The following is a 26,578-nucleotide window of genomic DNA, read 5'->3' as shown; positions in this document are numbered from 1 at the left end:
ATATATATATATACACAGCCCGAAGAGGCAACGTGGGTCATCCCTCAAATGGGCTCACCACTCATAGGAGGGGCCATAGAGGTCGGGTGCATTGTGAGCTGGGCGGCAGCCGAAGGCAGGGCACTTGGCGGTCCGATCCTCGGCTACAGAAGCTAGCTCTTGGGACATGGAACGTCACCTCACTGGGGGGGAAGGAGCCTGAGCTAGTGCGCGAGGTAGAGAAGTTCCGGCTGGATATAGTCGGACTCACCTCGACGCACAGCAAGGGCTCTGGAACCAGTTCTCTCGAGAGGGACTGGACCCTCTTCCACTCTGGCGTTGCCGGAAGTGAGAGGCGACGGGCTGGGGTGGCAATTCTGGTTGCCCCCCGGCTCAAAGCCTGTACGTTTGAGTTCAACCCAGTGGACGAGAGGGTAGCTTCCCTTCGCCTTCGGGTGGGGGGACGGGTCCTGACTGTTGTTTGTGCTTACGCACCAAACAGCAGTTCAGAATACCCACCCTTTTTGGGTACACTCGAGGGAGTACTGGAAAGTGCTCCTCCGGGTGATTCCCTTGTCCTACTGGGAGACTTCAACGCTCATGTTGGCAACGACAGTGAAACCTGGAGAGGCGTGATTGGGAAGAATGGTCGCCCGGATCTAAACCCGAGTGGTGTTTTGTTATTGGACTTTTGTGATCGTCACAGTTTGTCGATAACAAACACCATGTTCAAACATAAGGGTGTCCATATGTGCACTTGGCACCAGGACACCCTAGGCCGCAGTTCCATGATCGACTTTGTAGTTGTGTCATCGGATTTGCGGCCTTATGTTTTGGACACTCGGGTGAAGAGAGGGGCGGAGCTTTCTACCGATCACCACCTGGTGGTGAGTTGGCTGCGATGGTGGGGGAGGATGCCGGACCGACCTGGCAGGCCCAAACGCATTGTGAGGGTCTGCTGGGAACGTCTGGTAGAGTCTCCTGTCAGAGAGAGTTTCAATTCACACCTCCGGGAGAACTTTGAACATGTCACGAGGGAGGTGCGGGACATTGAGTCCGAGTGGACCATGTTCCGAACCTCTATTGTCGAGGCGGCTGATTGGAGCTGTGGCCGCAAGGTTGTTGGTGCCTGTCGTGGCGGTAATCCCAGAACCCGTTGGTGGACACCAGCAGTGAGGGATGCCGTCAAGCTGAAGAAGGAGTCCTATCGGGTTCTTTTGGCTCATAGGACTCCGGAGGCAGTGGACGGGTACCGACGGGCCAAGCGGTGTGCAGCTTTAGCGGTCGCGGAGGCAAAAACTCGGACATGGGAAGAGTTCGGGGAAGCCATGGAAAACGACTTCCGGACGGCTTCGAAGCGATTCTGGACCACCATACGGCGCCTCAGGAAGGGGAAGCAGTGCACTATCAACACCGTGTATGGTGCGGATGGTGTTCTGCTGACTTCGACTGCGGATGTTGTGGATCGGTGGAGGGAATACTTCGAAGACCTCCTCAATCCCACCAACACGTCTTTCTTTGAGGAAGCGGTGCCTGGGGAATCTGTAGTGGACTCTCCTATTTCTGGGGCTGAGGTCGCTGAGGTAGTTAAAAAGCTCCTTGGCGGCAAGGCCCCGGGGGTGGATGAGATCCGCCCGGAGTTCCTTAAGGCTCTGGATGCTGTGGGGCTGTCTTGGTTGACAAGACTCTGCAGCATCGCGTGGACATCGGGGGCGGTACCTCTGGATTGGCAGACCGGGGTGGTGGTCCCTCTCTTTAAGAAGGGGGACCGGAGGGTGTGTTCCAACTATCGTGGGATCACACTCCTCAGCCTTCCCGGTAAGGTTTATTCAGGTGTACTGGAGAGGAGGCTACGTCGGATAGTCGAACCTCGGATTCAGGAGGAACAGTGTGGTTTTCGTCCTGGTCGTGGAACTGTGGACCAGCTCTATACTCTCGGCAGGGTTCTTGAGGGTGCATGGGAGTTTGCCCAACCAGTCTACATGTGCTTTGTGGACTTGGAGAAGGCATTCGACCGTGTCCCTCGGGAAGTCCTGTGGGGAGTGCTCAGAGAGTATGGGGTATAGGACTGTGTTATTGTGGTGGTCCGCTCCCTGTACGATCAGTGCCAGAGCTTGGTCCGCATTGCCGGCAGTAAGTCGAACACATTTCCAGTGAGGGTTGGACTCCGCCAAGGCTGTCCTTTGTCACCGATTCTGTTCATAACTTTTATGGACAGAATTTCTAGGCGCAGTCAAGGCGTTGAGGGGTTCCGGTTCGGTGACCGCAGGATTAGGTCTCTGCTTTTTGCAGATGATGTGGTCCTGATGGCTTCATCTGACCGGGATCTTCAGCTCTCACTGGATCGGTTTGCAGCCGAGTGTGAAGCGACCGGAATGAGAATCAGCACCTCCAAGTCCGAGTCCATGGTTCTCGCCCGGAAAAGGGTGGAGTGCCATCTCCGGGTTGGGGAGGAGACCCTGCCCCAAGTGGAGGAGTTCAAGTACCTAGGAGTCTTGTTCACGAGTGGGGGAAGAGTGGATCGTGAGATCGACAGGCGGATCGGTGCGGCGTCTTCAGTAATGCGGACGTTGTATCGATCCGTTGTGGTGAAGAAGGAGCTGAGCCGGAAGGCAAAGCTCTCAATTTACCGGTCGATCTACGTTCCCATCCTCACCTATGGTCATGAGCTTTGGGTCATGACCGAAAGGATAAGATCACGGGTACAAGCGGCCGAAATGAGTTTCCTCCGCCGGGTGGCGGGGCTCTCCCTTAGAGATAGGGTGAGAAGCTCTGCCATCCGGGAGGAACTCAAAGTAAAGCCGCTGCTCCTCCACATCGAGAGGAGCCAGATGAGGTGGTTCGGGCATCTGGTCAGGATGCCACCCGAACGCCTCCCTAGGGAGGTGTTTAGGGCACGTCCAGCTGGTAGGAGGCCACGGGGAAGACCCAGGACATGTTGGGAAGACTATGTCTCCCGGCTGGCCTGGGAACGCCTCGGGATCCCCCGGGAAGAGCTAGACGAAGTGGCTGGAGATAGGGAAGTCTGGGCTTCCCTGCTTAGGCTGCTGCCCCCGCGACCCGACCTCGGATAAGCGGAAGATGATGGATGGATGGATGGATATATACATATATGTATACATACATATATATACATATATATACATACATATATATACATAATATATATACATATATGTATACATACATATATATACATATATGTATACATACATATATATATACATATATGTATACATACATATATATACATATATATATACATATATGTATACATACATATATATACATATATATATATATACATATATATACATATATGTATACATACATATATATACATATATATATATATATACATATATATATACATATATGTATACATACATATATATACATATATATATATACATATATATATATATATATATATATATATATATATACATATATATATATATATATATATATATATATATATATATATATATATATACATATATATATATATATATATATATATATATATATATATATGGAGTTGTGGTCAAAAGTTTACATATAATTGTAAAGAACATAATGTCATGGCTGTTTTGAGTTTCCAATCATTTCTACAACTCCTATGTTTTTGTGATAGAGTGATTGGAGCACATAGTTGTTGGTCACAAAAAACATTTATGAAGTTTGGTTCTTTTCTGAATTTATTATGGGTCTACTGAAAATGTGACCAAACGAAGTAAAAAGTACACATACAGTAATGTTAATATTTGTTTACATGTCCCTTGGCTAGTTTCTCTGCAATAAGGCACTTTTGGTAGCCATCCACAAGCTTCTGGTTGAAAATTTGACAAAATTGGTGCAGTTCAGCTAAATTTGTTGGTTTTCTGACATGGACTTGTTTGTTCAGCATTGTCCACACGTTTAAGTCAGGACTTTGGGAAGGCCATTCTAAAACCTTAACGCTACTCTGATTTATCCATTCCTTTACCACTTTAGACGTGTGTTTAGGGTCATTGTTCTGTTGGAACACCCAACTGCGCCCAAGACCCAACCTCCGGGCTGAGGATTTTAGGTTTTCCTGAAGAATTTGGAGGTAATCCTCCTTTTCTATTGTCCCATTTACTCTCTGTAAAGCAGCAGTTCCATCCATCCATCCATTTTCTACCGCTTATTCCCTTTCGGGTTTGCGGGGGGCACTGGCGCCTATCTCAGCTACAATCGGGCGGAAGGCGGGGTACACCCTGGACAAGTCGCCACCTCATCGCAGGGCCAACACAGATAGACAGACAACATTCACACACTAGGGCCAATTTAGTGTTGCCAATCAACCTATCCCCAGGTGCATGTCTTTGGAAGTGGGAGGAAGCCGGAGTACCCGGAGGGAACCCACGCATTCACGGGGAGAACATGCAAACTCCACACAGAAAGATCCCGAGCCTGGATTTGAACCCAGGACTGCAGGAACTTCGTATTGTGAGGCAGACGCACTAACCCCTCTGCCACCGTGAAGCCCCCAGCAGTTCCATTGGCAGCAAAACAAGCCCAGAGCATAATAGTACCACCCCCATGCTTGGCGGTAGGTGTGGTGTTCCTGGGATTAAAGGCCTCACCTTTTCTCCTTCAAACATATTGCTGGGTATTGTGGCCAAACGGCTACATTTTGGTTTTATCTGACATCCCATGGACAAAGATAAGACCTTCTGGAGGAAAGTTCTTTGGTTGGATGAAACAAAAATTGAGCTATTTGGCCACAATACCCAGCAATATGTTTGCAGGAGAAAAAGCTGAGGCTTTGAACGGGTCAATATTTATACCAATATTGATTTTGATTCATTATTAGTTCATGAGCAATGGCAGGTTTAAAGAAAAATGGTAGCTTTGTTAGTGTGTCTGCCTCACAATACGACGTTCCTGCAGTCCTGGGTTCAAATCCAGGCTCGGGATCTTTCTGTGTGGAGTTTGCATGTTCTCCCCGTGAATGCGTGGGTTCCCTCCGGGTACTCCGGCTTCCTCCCACTTCCAAAGACATGCACCTGGGGATAGGTTGATTGGCAACACTAAATTGGCCCTAGTGTGTGAATGTGAGTGTGAATGTTGTCTGTCTATCTGTGTTGGCCCTGCGATGAGGTGGCGACTTGTCCAGGGTGTACCCCGCCTTCCGCCCGATTGTAGCTGAGATAGGCGCCAGTGCCCCCCGCAAACCCGAAAGGGAATAAGCGGTAGAAAATGGATGGATGGATGGAACTGCTGCTTTACAGAGAGTAAATGGGACAATAGAAAAGGAGGATTACCTCCAAATTCTTCAGGAAAACCTAAAATCCTCAACCCGGAGGTTGGGTCTTGGGCGCAGTTGGGTGTTCCAACAGAACAATGACCCTAAACACACGTCTAAAGTGGTAAAGGAATGGCTAAATCAGGGTAGCGTTAAGGTTTTAGAATGGCCTTCCCAAAGTCCTGACTTAAACGTGTGGAAATTGTTGAACAAACAAGTCCATGTCAGAAAACCAACAAATTTAGCTGTGTGGAGTTTGCATGTTCTCCCCGTGAATGCGTGGGTTCCCTCCGGGTACTCCGGCTTCCTCCCACTTCCAAAGACATGCACCTGGGGATAGGTTGATTGGCAACACTAAATTGGCCCTAGTGTGTGAATGTTGTCTGTCTATCTGTGTTGGCCCTGCGATGAGGTGGCGACTTGTCCAGAGTGTACCCCGCCTCCCGCCCGATTGTAGCTGAGATAGGCGCCAGCGCCCCCCGCGACCCCAAAAGGGAATAAGCGGTAGAAAATTGGATGGATGGATAGCTTTGTTTTATTAGAGTCAACATTGCAACTGTTTCTCGTTATATTTAACATGTTTGTTCTTTAATTCCATTTTTTTTATATCATAAAATTAGCTGCAGGCTGCATATGGCCCCTGGGCCACACTTTGGGCACCCACGACATAAAGTAAGGACGCAGTTTGCGCTTGGCTCACAACATCGGTTTCCGCACGGTCAGTTCACCGTGAGCTTTTGTTTGTGTTCTGGCGAGACATCGTCTATAACGAGCACTGATTAGTTAACTGGTGTGGATGCCTCTTGCTATTTTAGTCCCCGCCGCTCAGCCATCCATCAAGGCGACCTCGCCCAGCCTCCCACACCAGTGGCATTCTTCCGAGGTGTCTGAGCCACTGTAAGACGCTGCCGCCCCACCAAAGCCAGGCATGAATTTCATGCCACAAACATGGTTTCATGTTTTAATCAGAATGTTTCTTAGTAGGTTTCCACTGTCAGTTTCCATCAAGAATTACTGTTTTAGGTCAATTTGTCTCTCCTTCCTGTCTTCTCATTTCCTTCACACTCCCTCTTCATTTTAACATAGTACAGATGTGACGAGGTGGGGTCAGTGCCTGACAGTCACTTTGGGGCTTAGCCATTCTACATCCACCTACACCAAGTGGACCTCACCCTCGGCCTGTTTTTCTTTCCACTGGGAGGTGAATAAATGTTAGAAGATCAGAGAGGAGGGTCTGCCTTTCAGCCCTCCAGTCTGGCTCTGTGATGTCAGCCAGTGTTTATTTGTCATACCGTCCAACCCTGCAGAATAAAACATTCTCACATCAGAGTGCTAAAACACATTTCCGCGCTCCAAAAGGCATAAGTTCTAAAAACAAGTCGAAGTGAGTAGAGGGGTCATGAGCGGGTCCACCAAATCTTTCGACATATCGTATTTGTCTGGCTACAAGTCGCAGTTTTTTTCATAGTTTGGCCGCTGGTGCGACTTATACTCAGGAACGACTTATGTGTGAAATGATTAACACTTTACCGTAAAATCAATCAATCAATGTTTACTTATATAGCCCTAAATCACTAGTGTCTCAAAGGGCTGCACAAACCACCACGACATCCTCGGTAGGCCCACATAAGGGCAAGGAAAACTCACACCCAGTGGGACGTCGGTGACAATGATGACTATGAGAACCTTGGAGAGGAGGAAAGCAATGGATGTCGAGCGGGTCTAACATGATACTGTGAAAGTTAAATCCACAATGGATCCAACACAGTCGCGAGAGTCCAGTCCAAAGCGGATCCAACACAGCAGCGAGAGTCCCGTTCACAGCGGAGCCAGCAGGAAACCATCCCAAGCGGAGGCGGATCAGCATCGCAGAGATGTCCCCAGCCGATACACAGGCAAGCAGTACATGGCCACCGGATCGGACCGGACCCCCTCCACAAGGGAGAGTGGGACATAGAAGAAAAAGAAAACAAACGGCAGATCAACTGGTCTAAAAAGGGAGTCTATTTAAAGGCTAGAGTATACAAATGAGTTTTAAGGTGAGACTTAAATGCTTCTACTAATCCATCCATCCATTTCCTACCGCTTATTCCCTATTGGGGTCGCGGGGGGCGCTGGCGCCTATCTCAGCTACAATCGGGCGGAAGGCGGGGTACACCCTGGACAAGTCGCCACCACATCGCAGGGCCAACACAGATAGACAGACGACATTCACACTCACATTCACACACTAGGGGCCAATTTAGTGTTGCCAATCAACCTATCCCCAGGTGCATGTCTTTGGAAGTGGGGGGAAGCCGGAGTACCCGGAGGGAACCCACGCATTCACGGGGAGAACATGCAAACTCCACACAGAAAGATCCCGAGCCTGGATTTGAACCCAGGACTGCAGGACCTTCGTATTGTGAGGCAGACGCACTAACCCCTCTGCCACCGTGAAGCCCTTACCGTAAAATATCAAATAATATTATTTAGCTCATTCACGTAAGAGACTAGACGTATAATATTTCATCGGATTTATCGATTGTTTGGTAAACTTATATCCTTTTTTATATGTTATAGTTATTTGAATGACTCTTAACATAATATGTTACGTTAACATACAAGACACCTTCTCAGTTGGTTATTTATGCCTCATATAACGTACACTTATTCAGCCTGTTGTTCACTATTCTTTATTTATTTTAAATTGCCTTTCAAATGTCTATTCTTGGTGTTGGGTTTTATCAAATAAATTTCCCCCGAAAATGCGACTTATACTCCAATGCGACTTATATATGTTTTTTTTCCTTCTTTATTATGCATTTTCGGCAAGTGCGACTTATACTCCGAAAAATGCGGAATGCTCCTCAAGTATATGTTGCCTTTTTCCATTAAAAAGGTTGACTATAAACTGGGAAAGCTACAATAATACACAGTAATACATATATGAACAAGCTTAATTGACTGTAACAGCTTCTTCCCTCAGGCCGTAAGACTCTTGAACGCATCATAATAATTCCCTCAATTCCCCCCAAAAATGGATTAACTGGCCGGAATATAAAGACAATATAACATACATCCATAAACGTGGATGCATATGCAAAAGTGCAATATATTTACCTCAGCAGAAGCATTTAAGTCTCACCTTAAAACTCATTTATATACTCCAGCCTTTAAATAGACTCCCTTTTTAGACCAGTTGATCTGCCGTTTGTTTTCTTTTTCTCCTATGTCCCACTCTCCCTTGTGGAGGGGGTTCGGTCCGATCCGGTGGCCATGTACTGCTTGCCTGTGTATCGGCTGGGGACATCTCTGCGCTGCTGATCCGCCTCCGCTTGGGATGGTTTCCTGCTGGCTCCGCTGTGAACGGGACTCTCGCTGCTGTGTTGGATCCGCTTTGGACTGGACTCTCGCGACTGTGTTGGATCCAATATGGATTTAACTTTCACAGTATCATGTTAGACCCGCTCGACATCCATTGCTTTCCTCCTCTCCAAGGTTCTCATTGTCATCATTGTCACCGACGTCCCACTGGGTGTGAGTTTTCCTTGCCCTTATGTGGGCCTACCGAAGATGTCGTAGTGGTTTGTGCAGCCCTTTGAGACACTAGTGATTTAGGGCTATATAAGTAAACATTGATTGATACAGTAATCTATTTATTTATATCGGTACATTATTATCTGTACTGTACATTTCAAATTTGAATGACAATAAAAAGGAAGTCCAAGTCTATAACAGAGCTATTAACTGAAAACACTTTGTCTCAAATCAACTTTCACACTCACTATCTTCATTCCAGTGGTCAAAAAAAAAATGCTAGTAAGAAAAGATCGGATGTTTTCCGTGGATCTTATGGGGTTCACTGTAGCATTTAAAAAATAGTATTTTCGTAGAAATGTAACATTTATTAACTAGGGCTGTCAACATTAACTTGTTGACGCATGTGATTACTAATAAAAAAAAAATATTGCGTTACCATTAATCAGGACTTTGGGACGGCATTCTAAAACCTTAATTCTAGGCCAGGGGTCGGCAACCTTTACCACTCAAAGGGCCATTCTGACCCGTTTCACAAAGTAAAGAAAACAACGGGAGCCACAGAACTCTTTTGAATTTTATAATGAAATAATATTGCATACAGAGTTTTTATTTGCTTTGTGGTATGTATAAACCAGGGGTTTCATACACGTGGCCCGCGCCTTAATATGAAAATTTAATGTTAGTGCGGCCCACAAATTTTATATGAATGCCGCTTGACAGCGTCACACCTGCCAATCGTCCCAATTGTCCCGGAAGACCCCCGAATTTCAGAGCAATTGTTCTCTCGAATGTACGCTGGTGTTCACCCAATGAACAATAAAAAGGGCGTTCAATGTTGTCACTACCGCCCTCTACTTGTACAAATAGCTTGCCAGCCCAAAGAAGTGTTTGACGAGAATATTGCAGACACACGTAAGAGACTGCAAAGCATGCTTATTCAACGGCAATACAGGTTACACTGAGGGTGTCCGTTTAAACAACTTTCGCACTCTTACTAATATGTGCCACACTGTGAACCCACACCAAACAAGAATGACAAATACGTTTCAGGAGAACATCCGCAATATAACACAACAGAAACACGACATAACAAATACCCAGAATCCCATGTATCCTGACTATTCTGGGCTCCATTATACACCCAGCTACCACCAAATCCGTGCGTCGGTTGAGGTGGGCGGGGTTGGGTTGGTGGTAGCTGGGTGTATAATGGAGCCCAGAAGAGTCAGGATACATGGGATTCTGGGTATTTGTTCTGTCGTGTTTATGTTGTGTTATAGTGCGGATGTTCTCCTGAAATGTGTTTGTCATTCTTGTTTGGTGTGGGTTCACAGTGTGGCGCATATTAGTAAGAGTGTTAAAGTTGTTTATATCACAACCATCAGTGTGACCTGTATGGCTGTTGAACAAGTATGCTTTGCAGTTACGTGGGCGTACAGGTATAGGTCGCATCCAGAATGTGACCGGACGGCCGGCACGCAGATAGCATCGTGAAAATCCTGGCGCGATGGCATGTAGAAAGGGTGGTAGAGGCATTGTCATTACGACACGCCGTCAAAGTTGATGTCTGGGTGAAAATCGAAAAATGCTTACCCGGGAGATTTCTGATAGACATTAAAATTGGAAATCTACCGGACTTCTCCGGTGGTCAAAGAGCCGCATGCCGCGGGTTGCCGACCCGTTCTAGCCTGATTCAACCACTCCTTTACCACTTTTGACCTGTGTTTGGTGTCATTGTATTGTTGGAACACCCAACTGCTCCCAATTCCCAACCTCCTGGCTGATGATCTAAGGTTGTCCTGAGGAATTTGGAGGTAATCCTCCTTTTTCATTGTCCCATTTACTCTCTGTAAAGCAGCAGTTCCATTGGCACCAAAACAGGCCCAGAGCATAATAATACCACCACCATGCTTGACAGTAGGATGGCGTTCCTGGGATTAAAGGCTTCACCTTTTCTCCTCCAAACAAATTGCTGGGTATTGTGGCCAAACAGCTCAATTTTTGTTTAGCTGAAGATAAGACCTTCTGGAAGAAAATTATGTGGTCAGATGAAACAAAAATTGAGATGTTTGGCCACAATACCCAGCAATATCCATCCATTTTCAACCGCTTGTCCCTTTTGGGGTCGCTGGAGCCTATCTCGGGGTACACACTGGACAAGTCGCCACCTCATCCTCAGTATATGATTCATAAACAAACTTGATTCCAATGACATCTCATATCATTCTACTTTTAAATAGATGAAAGATGTATTTGCTTATGTGTGTTTTGTTTTTAATTTCCTTCTATTGTGTTGTTTTGGTACATTATGGTGTTTGTTGAAAAAAATAAATAAGATGTTTTAGCCTGTCGCCCATTACTTCCTCCAGAGTACCTTTAAAGGGGAACATTATCACAATTTCAAAAGGGTTAAAAACAATAAGAATCAGTTCCCAGTGGCTTGTTGTGTTTTTTGAAGTTTTTTATTTTTATTTTACCGGTCCCCGAATATCCCTAAAAAAAGCTTTAAAGTGCTTGATTTTCGCTATTTGCAATGCCACTATCCATTTCCCTGTGACGTCACACAGTGCTGCCAATGTAAACGAACAATGGCGAATACCACAGCAAGATATAGCGACATTAGCTCGGATTCAGACTCGGATTTCAGCGGCTTAAGCGATTCAACAGATTACGCATGTATTGAAACAGATGGTTGGAGTATGAAAGTATTGAAGAAGAAACTGAAGCTATTGAGCGAATAGCTATTGACGCTATTCATAGCCATAGCATGGCCGAATAGCTGCGTTAGCATCGCCGGTAAAATGTGCGGACCAAACGATCAGGACTTTCGCATCTTGTGACACTGGAGCAACTTAAATCCGTCGATTGGTAAGTGTTTGTTTCACATTAAATGTGGGTGGAAGGAAACGTAATATAGTTGCAAATGCATCTGCAGGTTATCCATACATCTCTGTGCCATGTCTGCTTTAGCACCGCCCGCCGGTAAATAGCATGTTAGCGTCGATTAGCGTAGCATGTTAGCATCGATTAGCTGGCAGTCAACATCAACAAAACTCACCTTTGTGATTTCTGTGACTTTATCGTTACAAATGCATCTGCAGGTTATCCATACATCTCTGTGCCATGTCTGCTTTAGCACCGCCGGTAAATAGCATGTTAGCGTCGATTAGCGTAGCATGTTAGCATCGATTAGCTGGCAGTCACGCCGCAACCAAATATGTCTGATTAGCACATAAGTCAACATCAACAAAACTCGCCTTTGTGATTTCGTTGACTTAATCGTTGCAAATGCATCTGCAGGTTATCCATACATCTCTGTGCCATGTCTGTCATCGCCGGTAAAATGTGCAGACACTTTGGTACATTCAATGGGGGTCTGGCGGCAGACACTTTCGCATCTTCGGGCCAGTGGTGCAACTTGAATCCCTCCCTGTTAGTGGTTCCAAGGTTCCAAAAAATAGTCGAAAAAACAGAAAATAACAGAGCTGAGACCCGGTGTTTGCAATGTGTTGAAAATGGCGGCTGTATTACCTCGGTGACGTCACGTTCTGACGTCATCGCAAAAAGAGCGATAAACAGAAAGGCGTTTAATTCGCCAAAATTCACCCATTTAGGGTTCGGAAATCAGTTAAAAAAATATATGGTCTTTTTTCTGCACCATCAAGGTATATATTGACTCTTACATAGGTTCTGGTGATAATGTTCCCCTTTAAGAAGGCTGCAGATAAAGCCTAAGACGTGACAGTGATGCCCTTTGTGGGAGGAAATTTAATGAAAGTGGTTACATTGAGAGCAGATGGTGCAGTTTCCTGAACCTCAGTCATAGTGGAAATATTACACTCCACATCATATGCACACTAAAACATGCACGTACACTCAAGCTCTTCATGTTTTCGTCACTTCTTTTGGCCCCATTTCTTCATGTCGTTGTCTGTCATGACCCTCCTCCCCTACTCTGTTTATGTACTTTAATAAGTGCAAACCCTCTGAGCTTTTCTTTGTGACAAGTATGGAACATTTGGTGACATTTTAATAAAAACAAAAAAACGAGTTCTTATATTTAGGGGTTTTTCGTGACGATGTGCATGAACAGATGAGTGAAAGTGAGGGTTGTAATTTGTCCTGTCCATGCTTAGGAGTGTGTGAGTGGGGGTTGAGTGTGTGTGTGTGTGTGTGTGTGTGGGTGGTTCCTCTGGGGTGAGTCAGATGACAGTAATAAATGCTTTCACTTTAGGGCCTGTTGAATGCATCATTAATCACATTTATTGATTATCTCTTGTCTTAAATACCTCGCAGTCATTCTTGTTACTCAACGAGCACGTACAAAACTTGCAGAGTTGCGGAGACACGCGTTTAAATTGAGTCACGGGTTACGCCTGAATTAATCTGGGGGGTCGACACGCGGCATTACAGGTTAGACCTCAAGCTACGAGCCGACGTGATGTTCAGCAGCTCATGTCGGCACAATGACCCCCCACTCCCCACCCCACACACACACATTAGGGCTGGGCGTATCGATACCAAGTATCGATGGTATCGATACTTGGTGAGTATCGGTATCGTATCGATACTGGCGTGATGGTCTCGATACTTCACCAAATTAAGCGAATCATCCATCCATCATCTTCCGATTATCCGAGGTCGGGTCGCGGGGGCAACAGCCTAAGCAGGGAAACCCAGACTTCCCTCTCCCCAGCCACTTTGTCTAGCTCTTCCCGGGGGATCCCGAGGCGTTCCCAGGCCAGCCGGGAGACATAGTCTTCCCAACGTGTCCTGGGTCTTCCCCGTGGCCTCCTACCCGTTGGACGTGCCCTAAACACCTCCCTAGGGAGGCGTTCGGGTGGCATCCTGACCAGATGCCCGAACCACCTCATCTGGCTCCTCTCGATGTGAAGGAGCAGCGGCTTTACTTTGAGTTCCTCCCGGATGGCAGAGCTTCTCACCCTATCTCTAAGGGAGAGCCCCGCCACACGGCGGAGGAAACTCATTTCGGCCGCTTGTACCCGTGATCTTATCCTTTCGGTCATGACCCAAAGCTCATGACCATCGGTGAGGATGGGAACGTAGATCGACCGGTAAATTGAGAGCTTTGCCTTCCGGCTCAGCTCCTTCTTCACCACAACGGATCGGTACAACGTCCGCATTACTGAAGACGCCGCACCGATCCGCCTGTCGATCTCACGATCCACTCTTCCCTCACTCGTGAACAAGACTCCTAGGTACTTGAACTCCTCCACTTGAGGCAGGGTCTCCTCCCCAACCCGGAGATGGCACTCCACCCTTTTCCGGGCGAGAACCATGGACTCGGACTTGGAGGTGCTGATTCTCATTCCGGTCGCTTCACACTCGGCTGCGAACCGATCCAGCGAGAGCTGAAGATCCCGGTCAGATGAAGCCATCAGGACCACATCATCTGCAAAAAGCACAGACCTAATCCTGCGGTCACCAAACCGGAACCCCTCAACGCCTTGGCTGCGCCTAGAAATTCTGTCCATAAAAGTTATGAACAGAATCGGTGACAAAGGTCAGCCTTGGCGGAGTCCAACCCTCACTGGAAACGTGCCCGACTTACTGCCGGCAATGCGGACCAAGCTCTGGCACTGATCATACAGGGAGCGGACTGCCACAATAAGACAGTCCGGTACCCCATACTCTCTGAGCACTCCCCACAGGACTTCCCGAGGGACACGGTCGAATGCCTTCTCCAAGTCCACAAAGCACATGTAGACTGGTTGGGCAAACTCCCATGCACCCTCAAGAACCCTGCCGAGAGTATAGAGCTGGTCCACAGTTCCACGACCAGGACGAAAACCACACTGTTCCTCCCGAATCCGAGGTTCGACTATCCGGTGTAGCCTCCTCTCCAGTACACCTGAATAAACCTTACCGGGAAGGCTGAGGAGTGTGATCCCACGATAGTTGGAACACACCCTCTGGTCCCCCCTCTTAAAGAGAGGGACCACCACCCCGGTCTGCCAATCCAGAGGTACCGCCCCCGATGTCCACAGGATGCTGCAAAGTCTTGTCAACCAAGACAGCCCCACAGCATCCAGAGCCTTAAGGAACTCCGGGCGGACCTCATCCACCCCTGGGGCCTTGCCACCGAGGAGCATTTTAACTACCTCAGCGACCTCAGCCCCAGAAATAGGAGAGTCCACCACAGAGCGAATCACTCCGATTTAAAAAAAAATGTGAGCACAGCGCTCCTCACCACTCCACCCTCCTCCCTAGTGATGGGTCGCCAACGAGATTTAAAAAGACTTTAAAAATTCATCTTCAACCCAAAATAAAATAAATATAATTAACATGACGCTTGGTGCGTTGGCGCACACACATCAGTATAATTCGCTCCGAGGTTCACTCGGACACGCACACACACACACACACACACACAAACGCGTGCGTTTCCAGTGCAACTTAATGTCTTGGTTGTAAACTGTAAAGTATTTTATTGCACTAAAATAACGATCAGAATTTCTCTGTTATTTTGTTTTGTGTTCATTCTTACAACTGTTTAATAACTACTTAAGTTCTTGTGTGTTGTGAGGCGACTAGCCAAGTTCAGTATTTGTTTTCACCTTATTTGCACTACTCACTTTATTGTAATTGATATTATTACTTTTTTATTTGAATTCCTCAGTTCTTTTGTTTTGTGTTCATGTTTACAACTTTGTCCAATAACTAGCGTTTTGTTATTTACCTTAAGTGTTTGTGTGTTTTGAGGCGACAAGCCAGGTTCAGTCGTTGTTTGCACCTTATTTGCATTACTTTATTGCTATTGATATTACTTTTGTAATAAATAATTTATTTTTTGACTTAAATTGTTGTCCTGTGTTGTATTATTATCATAATCAATTAATAAAGGCAAAAGTACAAATTTCTTTTTCAAAAGTATCGATACCCCGAAGCCCCCCCTATCATCAGATGACGACACTTCCGGTATCGGTATCGGCGATACTGGCCGGTATCGGATCGGTATCGATACCCAAATTTGCGATATCGCCCACCCCACACACACACATCACACCACACCAGTCCTACAGCAGCTCCAGTGGCTCCCCATCACCTACCGCATTCATTCCAAATTGTTGTTACCAACTTACAAGGTCATCCACAACCCGGCCCCTCCTTAGCTCTTTGACCTCTTCCACTTTGCCACACCAGCCCGCACTCTCACATCCTCCTCTGTCCCCTCTGCACGCCTCATCACCAGAGCGTTCAACCGCTCTGCTCCCAACTCTGGAATTTACTCCCACACTGATTTTCTCACACTGTTCAAATCCACATTCGCACTCTGTTTCCTCAAACTTTTGATCATTTGCCCTGTTTTGTCGCGGGACAGGACGGTTCTGGCCAAATCTAGGTCACGAATACAGGACAGGAGGTAATGATTGAATTTTTGCCTCATTTTTGTCAGAATCCTGCGTGTGACTCAAACATTAAAGGGGAACATTATCACATTTTCAAAAGGGTTAAAAACAATAAAAATCAGTTCCGAGTGGCTTGTTGTATTTTTTGAAGTTTTTTTCAAAATTTTACCGGTCCCGGAATATCCCTAAATAAAGCCTTATTTTCGCTATCTTCGAAACTACTATCCATTTCCCTGTGACGTCATACAGGGCTGCCAATACAAACAACATGGCGGTTACCACAGCAAGATATAGCGACATTAGCTCGGATTCAGACTCGGATTTCAGCAGCTTAAGCGATTCAACAGATTACGCATGTATTGAAACAGATGGTCGGAGTATGGAGGCAGATAGCGAAAACGAAATTGAAGAAGAAATTTAAGCTATTGAGCCATTCGGCCATAGCGTTGGTGTACCTAATGAAGTGGCCCATAGCATGGCTGCCTTATTAGCATCGCCGCTAAAATGTGCGGACCAAACGATCAGGACTTTCGCATCTTGTGACACTGGAGCAACTTAAATCCGTCGATTGGTAAGTGTTTGTTTCGCATTAAATGTGGGTATCTGGTTTCAAATGTACATACAGCTAGCGTAAATAGCATGTTAGCATCGATTAGCGTAGCATGTTAGCATCGATTAGTTGGCAGTCATGCCGTGACCAAATATGTCTGATTAGCACATAAGTCAACAACATCAACAAAACTCACCTTTGTGATTTCGTTGACTTAATGGTTGCAAATGCATCTGCAGGTTATCCATACATCTCTGTGCCATGTCTGTCTTAGCATCGCCGGTCAAATGTGCAGACACTTTGGTACATTCAATGGGGGTCTGGCGGCAGATTTCTTGCCGGTGGTGCAACTTGAATCCCTCCCTGTTAGTGTTGTTACACCCTCCGACAACACACCGATGAGGCATGATGTCTCCAAGGTTCCAAAAAATAGTCGAAAAAACTGATAAAAAGCTGAGACCCGGTGTTTGTAATGTGAAAATGAAAATGGCGGGTGTGTTACCTCGGTGACGTCACGTTCTGACGTCATCGCTAAAAGACCGATAAACAGAAAGGCGTTTAATTTGCCAAAATTCACCCGTTTAGAGTTCGGAAATCGGTTAAAAAAATACTTGGTCTTTTTTCTGCAACATCAAGGTATATATTGACGCTTACATAGGTTTGGTGATAATGTTCCCCTTTAAAGGCCTACTGAAAGCCACTACTACCGACCACGCAGTCTGATAGTTTATATATCAATGATGAAATATTAACATTGCAACACATGCCAATACGCCCTTTTTAGTTTACTAAATTGCAATTTTAAATTTCGCGCGAAGTATCCTGTTGAAAATGTTGCGGTATGATGACGCGTCTGCTTTAATCGCATAATTACACAGTATTCTGGACATCTGTGTTGCTGAATCGTTTGCAATTTGTTCAATTAATAATGGAGACGTCAAAGAAGAAAGACGTAGGTGGGAAGAAGTGTATTGCGGCTGCCTTTAGCAACACAAACACAGCCGGTGTTTCCTTGTTTACATTCCCGAAGGTGAAGCTTTACTATGGAACATGGTTCTCTACCACATCAACCGGCAAATTTCGGTGAGAAAATTGTGGTAATAAGTCGGCTTTTACCATAGACATGAGCGGAGTTTGCGTCGTTCCTCGTGCACCTGTCAAAGAGGCAGCTGCGGACTCTCTTGCCTCCTCCGACCGGACGCCCTCTAACCTGGGATGCTTCCACCGTGGAGGAGTGGGGAAAAAAAGCTCAGCGCGGCCCAACCGGCTGCCTTCGCTTCGCCTCGTCGAGAAACGTGGCTTCCCTCAGAGACACTGGCGGTCACCACACCCTTGGCCAAACCCCTCCGACTTTCAGGTACGACTATATAATTTCACTAAAACACTAGTAACATGATAAGCAGATAAGGGATTTTCCAGAATTATCCTAGTAAATGTGTCTTGGGCGGCAAGGCGTAGTGGGTAGAGCGGCCGGCCAGAAACCTGAGGGTTGCAGGTTCGCTTCCCATCTATTGACATCCCCCAAAAAAATCGCTGCCGTTGTGTCCTTGGGCAGGACACTTCACCCCTTGCCCCCGGTGCCGCTCACACTGGTGAATGAATGATGAATGAATGATTGGTGGTGGTCGGAGGAGCCGTAGGCGCAAACTGGCAGCCACGCTTCCGTCAGTCTACCCCAGGGCAGCTGTGGCTACTGATGTAGCTTACCACTACTAGGTGTGAATGAATGTTGAGTCCCACTTCTCTGTGAGCGCTTTGAGTGTTTAGAAAAGCGCGATATAAATCTAAGTTATTATTATTAATAACATACGAATCGCTCCCACTGCCCTGTCTTTTTTTTTCTAGTCCTTCACTCTTACTTTCCTCATCCACAAATCTTTCATCCTCGCTCAAATTAATGGGGAAATCGTCGCTTTCTCGGTCCGAATCGCTCTTGCTGCTGGTGGCCATGATTGTAAACAATGTGAGGATGTGAGGAGCTCCACAACCTGTGATGTCACGCGCACATCGTCTGCTACTTCCGGTACAGGCAAGGCTTTTTTATTAGCGACCAAAAGTTGCAAACTTTATCGTCGATGTTCTCTACTAAATCCTTTCAGCAAAAATATGGCAATATCGCGAAATGATCAAGTATGACACATAGAATGGACCTGCTATCCCCTTTTGAATAAGAAAATCTCATTTCAGTAGGCCTTTAAGAAGTAGGACTATCCAGGACTAGCGGTAGTGTGCTCAAACAGCCAACTCTAAGCCGATAATACTGTATCAACTCTAGTGTTGTTCCGATACCAATATTTTGGTACCGGTACTAAAATTATTTCGATACTTTTCTAAATAAAGGTGGCCACAAAAAGATTGCATTATTGGCTTTATTTCAACAAAAAATATTAGCGTACATTAAACATATGTTTCTTATTGCAAGTGTGTCCTTAAATAAAATAGTGAACAGACTAGACACATTGTCTTTTAGTAAGTAAACAAAAAAAGGCTCCTAATTAGTCTGCCGACATATGCAGTAACATATTGTATCATTTTCCATTCTATTTGTCAAAATTATTAAGGACGTGGTAGAAAATGAATTATTCATCTGCTTGTTCATTTATTGTTAATATCTGCTTACTTTCTCTTCTAACATGTTCCATCTACACTTCTGTTAAAATCTAAGAATCACTTATTCTTCTGTTGTTTGGATACTTTACATTAGTTTTGGATGACAACACAAATTTGGGTATCAATCCGATACAAAGTATATTTACAGGATCATCCACTGGTCATATTCAAAGTCCTCATGTATCCAGACTTTATAAACATAATATACATGATGTTGTGATGCCAAAAAATATTGACGTAATCATAATAGTATCGACTAGATACGCTCTTGTAATTGGTATCATTACAGTGGATGTCAGGTGTAGATCCACCCATGGCGTGGTGTACCGGTACTTTTCAGAGGCGGTATAGTACTGAAGGTATAGTACTGAATATGATTCATTAGTATCGCGGTACTATACTAATACCGGTATACCGTAAAACTAGGGCTGGGTATCGTTTAAAAATGTTCGATACCAGTACCAATACCAGTACCCTTAAAACAATACCAACTGAGCATACAATGGGTTGCATAATTGTCATCACTCCTCACCATTCAAGATTTTTACACAAATACATTTTGAAAGTACTCAAATATGACGACGCTGCCTTTAGCGCCCTCTACAACCTGAACTAACAGCTTGCCAGCCAAATCACATGCTGTATGTGGCTTCTGCAGACACTCGTAAGTGATTGCAAGGCATACTTGTTCAACAGCCATACAGGTCACACTAAGGGTGCCCGTTTAAACAACTTTAACACTCTTACTAAAATGCGCCACACTGTGAAGCCACACCAAACAAGAATGACAAACACATTTCGGGAGAACATCCGCACTGTAACACAACATAAACACAACAGAACAAATACCCAGAATCCCATGCATCCCTAACTATTTTGGGCTAAACTATACAAAACCTCTGCTACCCCCCCTCCGTGCGTTGTTTGAGGTGGGCGGGGTTGGGGCGCTATTTCTATTGGTATTTGTATTGCTCCAGTTGTAGTGTAAAAATGCTCATTGTCATTTCTGTATTATCTATTTCGCTAACTGCTTCTTTGTTATCACTTTTACGATCATTTGTGCATATCGTATGTGCTGGTGTTGTTCTATTGTTGTTGTTTTTGTTGTTATTGTTGTGTTTGCTGCTGTTGTTTTTGTCTCTCTGTCTAATCCCCCTCTTGTCCCCACAATTTCCCCCTCTGTCTTCCCTTTTTTTTCTCTTTCTATCCCCGGGCCGGCTGCACCAAATGATAATATAAATACATTTAATAAAGTCAAATTTAAATAAGGCAACAAGAAAAGTATCCTACACTTCTCTTGTGTAAAGGAAATCTGAACATCAACTACATGATCTGCCTGAGAAGTTGGACAGGACAAAAAATAAATAAATAAATAAATTCCCTTCTTTATTGAGTCTCTTTGCTCATGCAAAATGAAACATGATTAATATAGATGAAATTAATTGATACCTAGTGGTGATGAATCAAAACGAATCCAGAGCAACACTGTGATTAATCTGAAAAAAAAAATGGTAATCCTTTGACAGCACTAATTATGAGCTCAAGGTAAACAAACCGCCATGACATGAGGCATGAGAAAGTTTCCCCATTGAAAACATTGACTTTTATCAGCGCAGTAAACAAGTCAGTTGGAACAGCTTATTGTTGTGATATATGTAGCACACAGGAGAAATTTCTTATCACATTTTGTGGGTTGGGCCTCAATGTTATTGACTGGTACTTTGAGGCATTTGACCTTCAGCCATCAGCACTTCTCTTCCTCCCCTTATCTGTCGTTCTCGCTCCTGCTCCCCATTCGTCCTCACTCCCCTCACTCCATCCTTCTCGGCAAACTCACCGCTTGCCTTTCACCACCACTCCCCGCTCTCATTCCTTCGCCTTCTTTACTGTTGGGAATGTGTAAGTCTTTTCATGACCTCTCTGGGGGTCATAAATTTAGCGAGGAGAAATAGTGCGAGAGACAAACAGATATATGAACTGATGATATCGCAGTCGGTCCGTCAGGCGCTTTGTGAATTGTAGTGTTGGCAAACATTTCCAAATAGCAATATAAATATTAGCCTTTTCTTAATGATAAATACAATGTTCACCTTGTGTCATCTTAAAACATGCATGCAATTACAATATGATACATAACATATTTTCAGTTCCTCATTAGAGCATGCTTAAAAAGGAGTGGGAGGAAGCAGGGCTTATTTAATCCTAACTGTTTTTATATCATAGCGATTCCTAACACATTTATACCTAATATATAAAACAACAGTAAATACATAAATAAACGAGTAAATAAATACACAAATAAGTAAGTAAATAATTGTTTAAAAAAAAAAAAAAGTTCTCATTTATATACAGTCATTCAATTATTTTAGGGCTGTATCTAATACATTTTTTAGTAATGGAGTAATCAATTACTTTGAAAGATTCTCAGACCATGAAAAAACTAAATGATCTGGTCTGATGAGACAAAGATTGTACTCATTGGTGTGAATGCCAGGCGCCATGTTTGGAGGAAACCAGACACTGCTCATCACCAGGCTAATACCATCCCTGGAGTGGCAGCATCATGCTTTGGGGATGTTTTTTTCCAGACTTTTATTCGGGAACTGGGAGAATAGTCAGGATCCAATCCATCCATCCATCCATCTTCTTCCGCTTATCCGAGGTCGGGTCGCGGGGGCAACAGCCTAAGCAGGGAAACCCAGACTTCCCTCTCCCCAGCCACTTCGTCTAGCTCTTCCCGGGGGATCCCGAGGCGTTCCCAGGCCAGCCGGGAGACATAGTCTTCCCAACGTGTCCTGGGTCTTCCCCGTGGCCTCCTACCGGTTGGACGTGCCCTAAACACCTCCCTAGGGAGGCGTTCGGGTGGCATCCTGACCAGATGCCCGAACCACCTCATCTGGCTCCTCTCGATGTGAAGGAGCAGCGGCTTTACTTTGAGTTCCTCCCGGATGGCAGAGCTTCTCACCCTATCTCTAAGGGAGAGCCCCGCCACACGGCGGAGGAAACTCATTTCGGCCGCTTGTACCCGTGATCTTATCCTTTCGGTCATGACCCAAAGCTCATGACCATAGGTGAGGATGGGAACGTAGATGGACCGGTAAATTGAGAGCTTTGCCTTCCGGCTCAGCTCCTTCTTCACCACAACGGATCGGTACAACGTCCGCATTACTGAAGACGCCACACCGATCCGCCTGTCGATCTCACGATCCACTCTTCCCCCACTCGTGAACAAGACTCCTAGGTACTTGAACTCCTCCACTTGGGGCAGGGTCTCCTCCCCAACCCGGAGATGGCATTCCACCCTTTTCCGGGCGAGAACCATGGACTCGGACTTGGAGGTGCTGATTCTCATTCCGGTCGCTTCACACTCGGCTGCAAACCGATCCAGTGAGAGCTGAAGATCCCGGACAGATGAAGCCATCAGGACCACATCATCTGCAAAAAGCAGAGACCTAATCCTGCGGTCACCAAACCGGAACCCCTCAACGCCTTGACTGCGCCTAGAAATTCTGTCCATAAAAGTTATGAACAGAAGTGCTGCACAACAATATTAAAAACAATATTCAAATATCCTTAGCTCCACCAATGACTGAATAAAAAATAAAAACAATATAAAAATAACATATATATATGTATATATATATTTATGATTAAAAACTATTTTAAAGGGTAAAACTAATTAAAACAATAAATAGAAATCTAAATTTAAAACAAAAACACAGAGGACCACACAACTGACGTAGTGTTAAAAGCCAAAAATAAAAGTGGGTCTTAAGACGGGACTTAAAACACTAACATGGAGGGGCTGAGTGTTCCAGAGCTTAGGGCCGACCACAGACAAGGTCCTGTCTCCCCTGGAAACTGATTAATCGGATGAAACACACTTTCAAAGTGAAAAAGTAAAAACAATGAATTAGTTTATAAAGCGTTTTTTTTTTTTTTTATATCCAGTGCATCCGTAAAGTATTCACAGCCCTTTATTTTTTCCCCATTTTGTTATGTCACAGCCTTTTTCTAACATGAAATAAATACATTTTCTACACACAATGCCTCAAGCTCCAACATGGTGGATGAGGAGCGTTGGTTGTCATCCAGAATGTCTCTGTAAAATTGCTGCATGCATCTTTCCCTCTATCCTCTGCTATTGCTGTTTGTTTTTAAAGCTTTACATGGACTGGCACCTCATTATATCTCGGACTTCATCCAAATTTACACTCCTGTGCGCGTTCTGAGATCCGAGAGCCAGCTCCAGCTCGTGGTGCCCAAGACCAGACTTAAAACCAGGGGAGACAGGGCCTTGTCTGTGGTTGGCCCTAAGCTGTGGAACACTCAGCCCCTCCATGTTAGAACTGCTCCCACAGTGGAGTGTTTTAAGTCTCGTCTTAAGACCCAGTTTTATTTCTGGCTTTTAACACTACTTGAGTTGTGTGGTCCTCTGTGTTTTTTTTGTTGTTGTTTTTTTATTTTGATTTGTATTTATTGTTTTAATTGGTTTTACCATTTAAAATTGTTTTTAATCATATATATATATATATATATTTTTTTTTATATATTGGTTTTATTTTTTATTCAGTCATTGGTGGAGCTAAGGATATTTGAATATTGTTTTTACTATTGTTGTGCAGCACTTTGGAAACATTTATGTTGTTAATGTGCTATACAAATAAAGTGGATTGGATTGGATCCTGAATATTCTCCCAGTTCCTGAACAGAAGTCTGGAAAAAAACATCCCCAAAGCATGATGCTGCCACTCCAGGGATGGTATTAACCTGGTGATGAGCAGTGTCTGGTTTCCTCCAAACATGGCGCCTGGCATTCACACCAAAGAGTGCAATCTTTGTCTCATCAGACCAGATCATTTAGTTTCTCATGGTCTGAGAATCTTTCAGGTACATGTTGGCAAACTTTTTACTAAGAAATGGCTTGAATGGTGGATTGCTGCGTAGATGGTAGTCCTTCTAGACGGTTTTCCTCTCTCCAATGAGGAATTCTGTAGCTCTGACAGAGTGACCATCGGATTCTTGGTCACCTAGACTAGACTAGACAAAGATAAATACAGCAATGTACAGAGAAATACTGAAAAAAAAACTGATGGAGCTTGAGAAGAGCTGCAAGGGGATTGGGCAAAGAGGAATAGGCAAAACTACCCAAACAAAAAGTGTGCCAATCTTGTGGCATTATATTAAAAAAGACTTGAGGCTGTAATTGCTGCCAACATTGCATCAACAAAGTATTAAACAAAGGCTGTGAATACCTATGTAAATGTGATTATTTTCCAAATTCACATTGTTGTTATGGAGTACTGACTGTAGAATTTTGAAAACAAAAATGATTTTATTCAATTTTGGCATAAGGCTGTAACATAACAAAATATCGAAACAGTGAAGCCCTGTAAATACTAGGGCGTTGAGGGGATCCAGTTTGGTGACTGCTAGATTAAGTCTCTGCGGATGATGTAATCCTGCTGGCTTCATCTGGCCAGGATCTTCAGCTCTCACGAGATCGGTTCTCAGCTGAGTGTATAGCGACTGAGATGAAAATCAGCATTTTTATTTCCCGAGTCCATTGTTCTTGTCCGGAAAAGGGTGAAATGCCATATCCAGGTTGGGGACAAGATCCTGCCCCAAGTGGAGGAGTTCAGGTACCTTGGAGACTTGTTCACAAGTGAGGGAAGAGTGAATTGTGAGATCGACTGGCGGATCAGTGCAGGGTCGGCAGTTATGTGGACCGTATACCTGTCAGCTGAGCCGTAAGGCAAAGCTCTCAATTCACCTGTTGATCCATCTATCCTCACCTCTGGTCATGAGCTTTGAGTTATGACTGCAAGGACAAGATCCCAGGTATAAGTGGCCGAAATGAGTTTCCTCTGTTGGGTGCCGGGGCTCTCCCTTAAAGATAGGGTGAGAAGCTCCATCATTCGGGTGGATGTCAGAGTAAAGACACTGCTTTTCCACATTGAGAGGAGTCAGATAAGGTGGTTCAAGCATCTGGTTAGAATCAATCAATCAATCAATCAATGTTTACTTATATAGCCCTAAATCACTAGTGTCTCAAAGGGCTGCACAAACCACAACACAAACCACTACGACATCCTCGGTAGGCCCACATAAGGGCAAGGAAAACTCACACCCAGTGGGACGTCGGTGACAATGATGACTAAAGTGGGCTGGCTCAGGGTGGAGGACAGAATAAAACAACTTGCACTGAGCCTAGTCTATAAAATCCGCTACACCTCCTTGATGCCGGAGTACATGTCAAACTACTTCCTTAACGTAAATGACCACCATAACCACAACACCAGGGGGAGCTCCACAAACCACGTTAAACCCAGATTCCGATCTAACAAAGGTCTTAACTCATTCTCTTTCTATGCCACATCAATGTGGAATGCACTCCCAACACGTATAAAAGTAAGTGCATCTCTACATTCCTTCAAAAGCGCTCTAAAACAACACCTCCAGGCAACTTCAACACTTTACTAATACCCTCCTCCATTCACATCACATCTCCCCGGATTATAAACAACTCAAATGTACTTCTAATGTATATACTTGTTCTTATGCTATGTGAACTCACTATGTTCTCTGCTGGCTGTACATATCCTACTAAATAAGACCTACACTGTTTCAATGTCCATTTCTCTGTTGATGCAATTGTTGATGACCGAAGTTCTGATATCAACCAAAGCTCCTCATCCCACCCCCCGGATTGTAAATAATGTAAATAATTCAATGTACATACTATGATGATTAACTTGTGTGATGACTGTATTATGTTGATAGTATATATTTGTACCATGAATTGATTAACGTGGACTTAAACAAGTTGAAAAACTTATTGGGGTGTTACCATTTAGTGGTTAATTGTTCGGAATATGTACTGTACTGTGCAATCTACTAATAAAAGTATCAATCAATCAATCAATGAGAACCTTGGAGAGGACGAAAGCAATGGATGTCGGTATTTAGGGCGTTTCCTACCGGTAAGAGGCCACGGGGAAGACCCAGAACACGTTGGAGGGACTATGTCTTCCAGGTGGCCGGGAAAGCATCGGGATCCCCTGTAAGAAGCTGGAAGAAGTAGCTGTGGAGAGGGAAGCCTGGGCTTCTGTGCTTAGGCTGGTTCGTCCGCGACCCGACTTCGGATAAGCGGAAGACGATGGATGGATGGGTGGATGGAAACTAGACTGAACTAAATCAACTTATATGACTGAAGTTTGATTAAAACAAAATGACTGTATGAAGGGGCTTCACGGTGGCAGAGGGGTTAGTGCA

At 44.8% G+C, this 26,578-nt stretch overlaps 1 long non-coding RNA gene across 4 annotated transcripts in view; it reads right to left on the bottom strand.

Moving 5' to 3' along the window:
• The window catches only part of LOC133562375 (uncharacterized), a 323,026-nt gene that overhangs the window by 115,339 nt on the left and 181,109 nt on the right, over nucleotides 1-26,578 (bottom strand). The window contains exon 3 of one of the 4 annotated variants that reach the window (XR_009808891.1): nucleotides 5,776-6,552. The exons of the other annotated variants lie outside the window; for them this stretch is intronic. This is a non-coding gene — a long non-coding RNA (uncharacterized LOC133562375). Of the gene's footprint in view, nucleotides 1-5,775; nucleotides 6,553-26,578 lie in introns of those variants that run through there. 4 annotated transcript variants of the gene reach the window in all.

Source organism: Nerophis ophidion, linkage group LG11 (assembly GCF_033978795.1).
Source record: "Nerophis ophidion isolate RoL-2023_Sa linkage group LG11, RoL_Noph_v1.0, whole genome shotgun sequence".
Lineage (NCBI taxonomy): Eukaryota > Metazoa > Chordata > Actinopteri > Syngnathiformes > Syngnathidae > Nerophis > Nerophis ophidion.
Note: the sequence above shows the minus strand (reverse complement) of the source record. Positions and strands in the feature narration are given on the sequence as shown.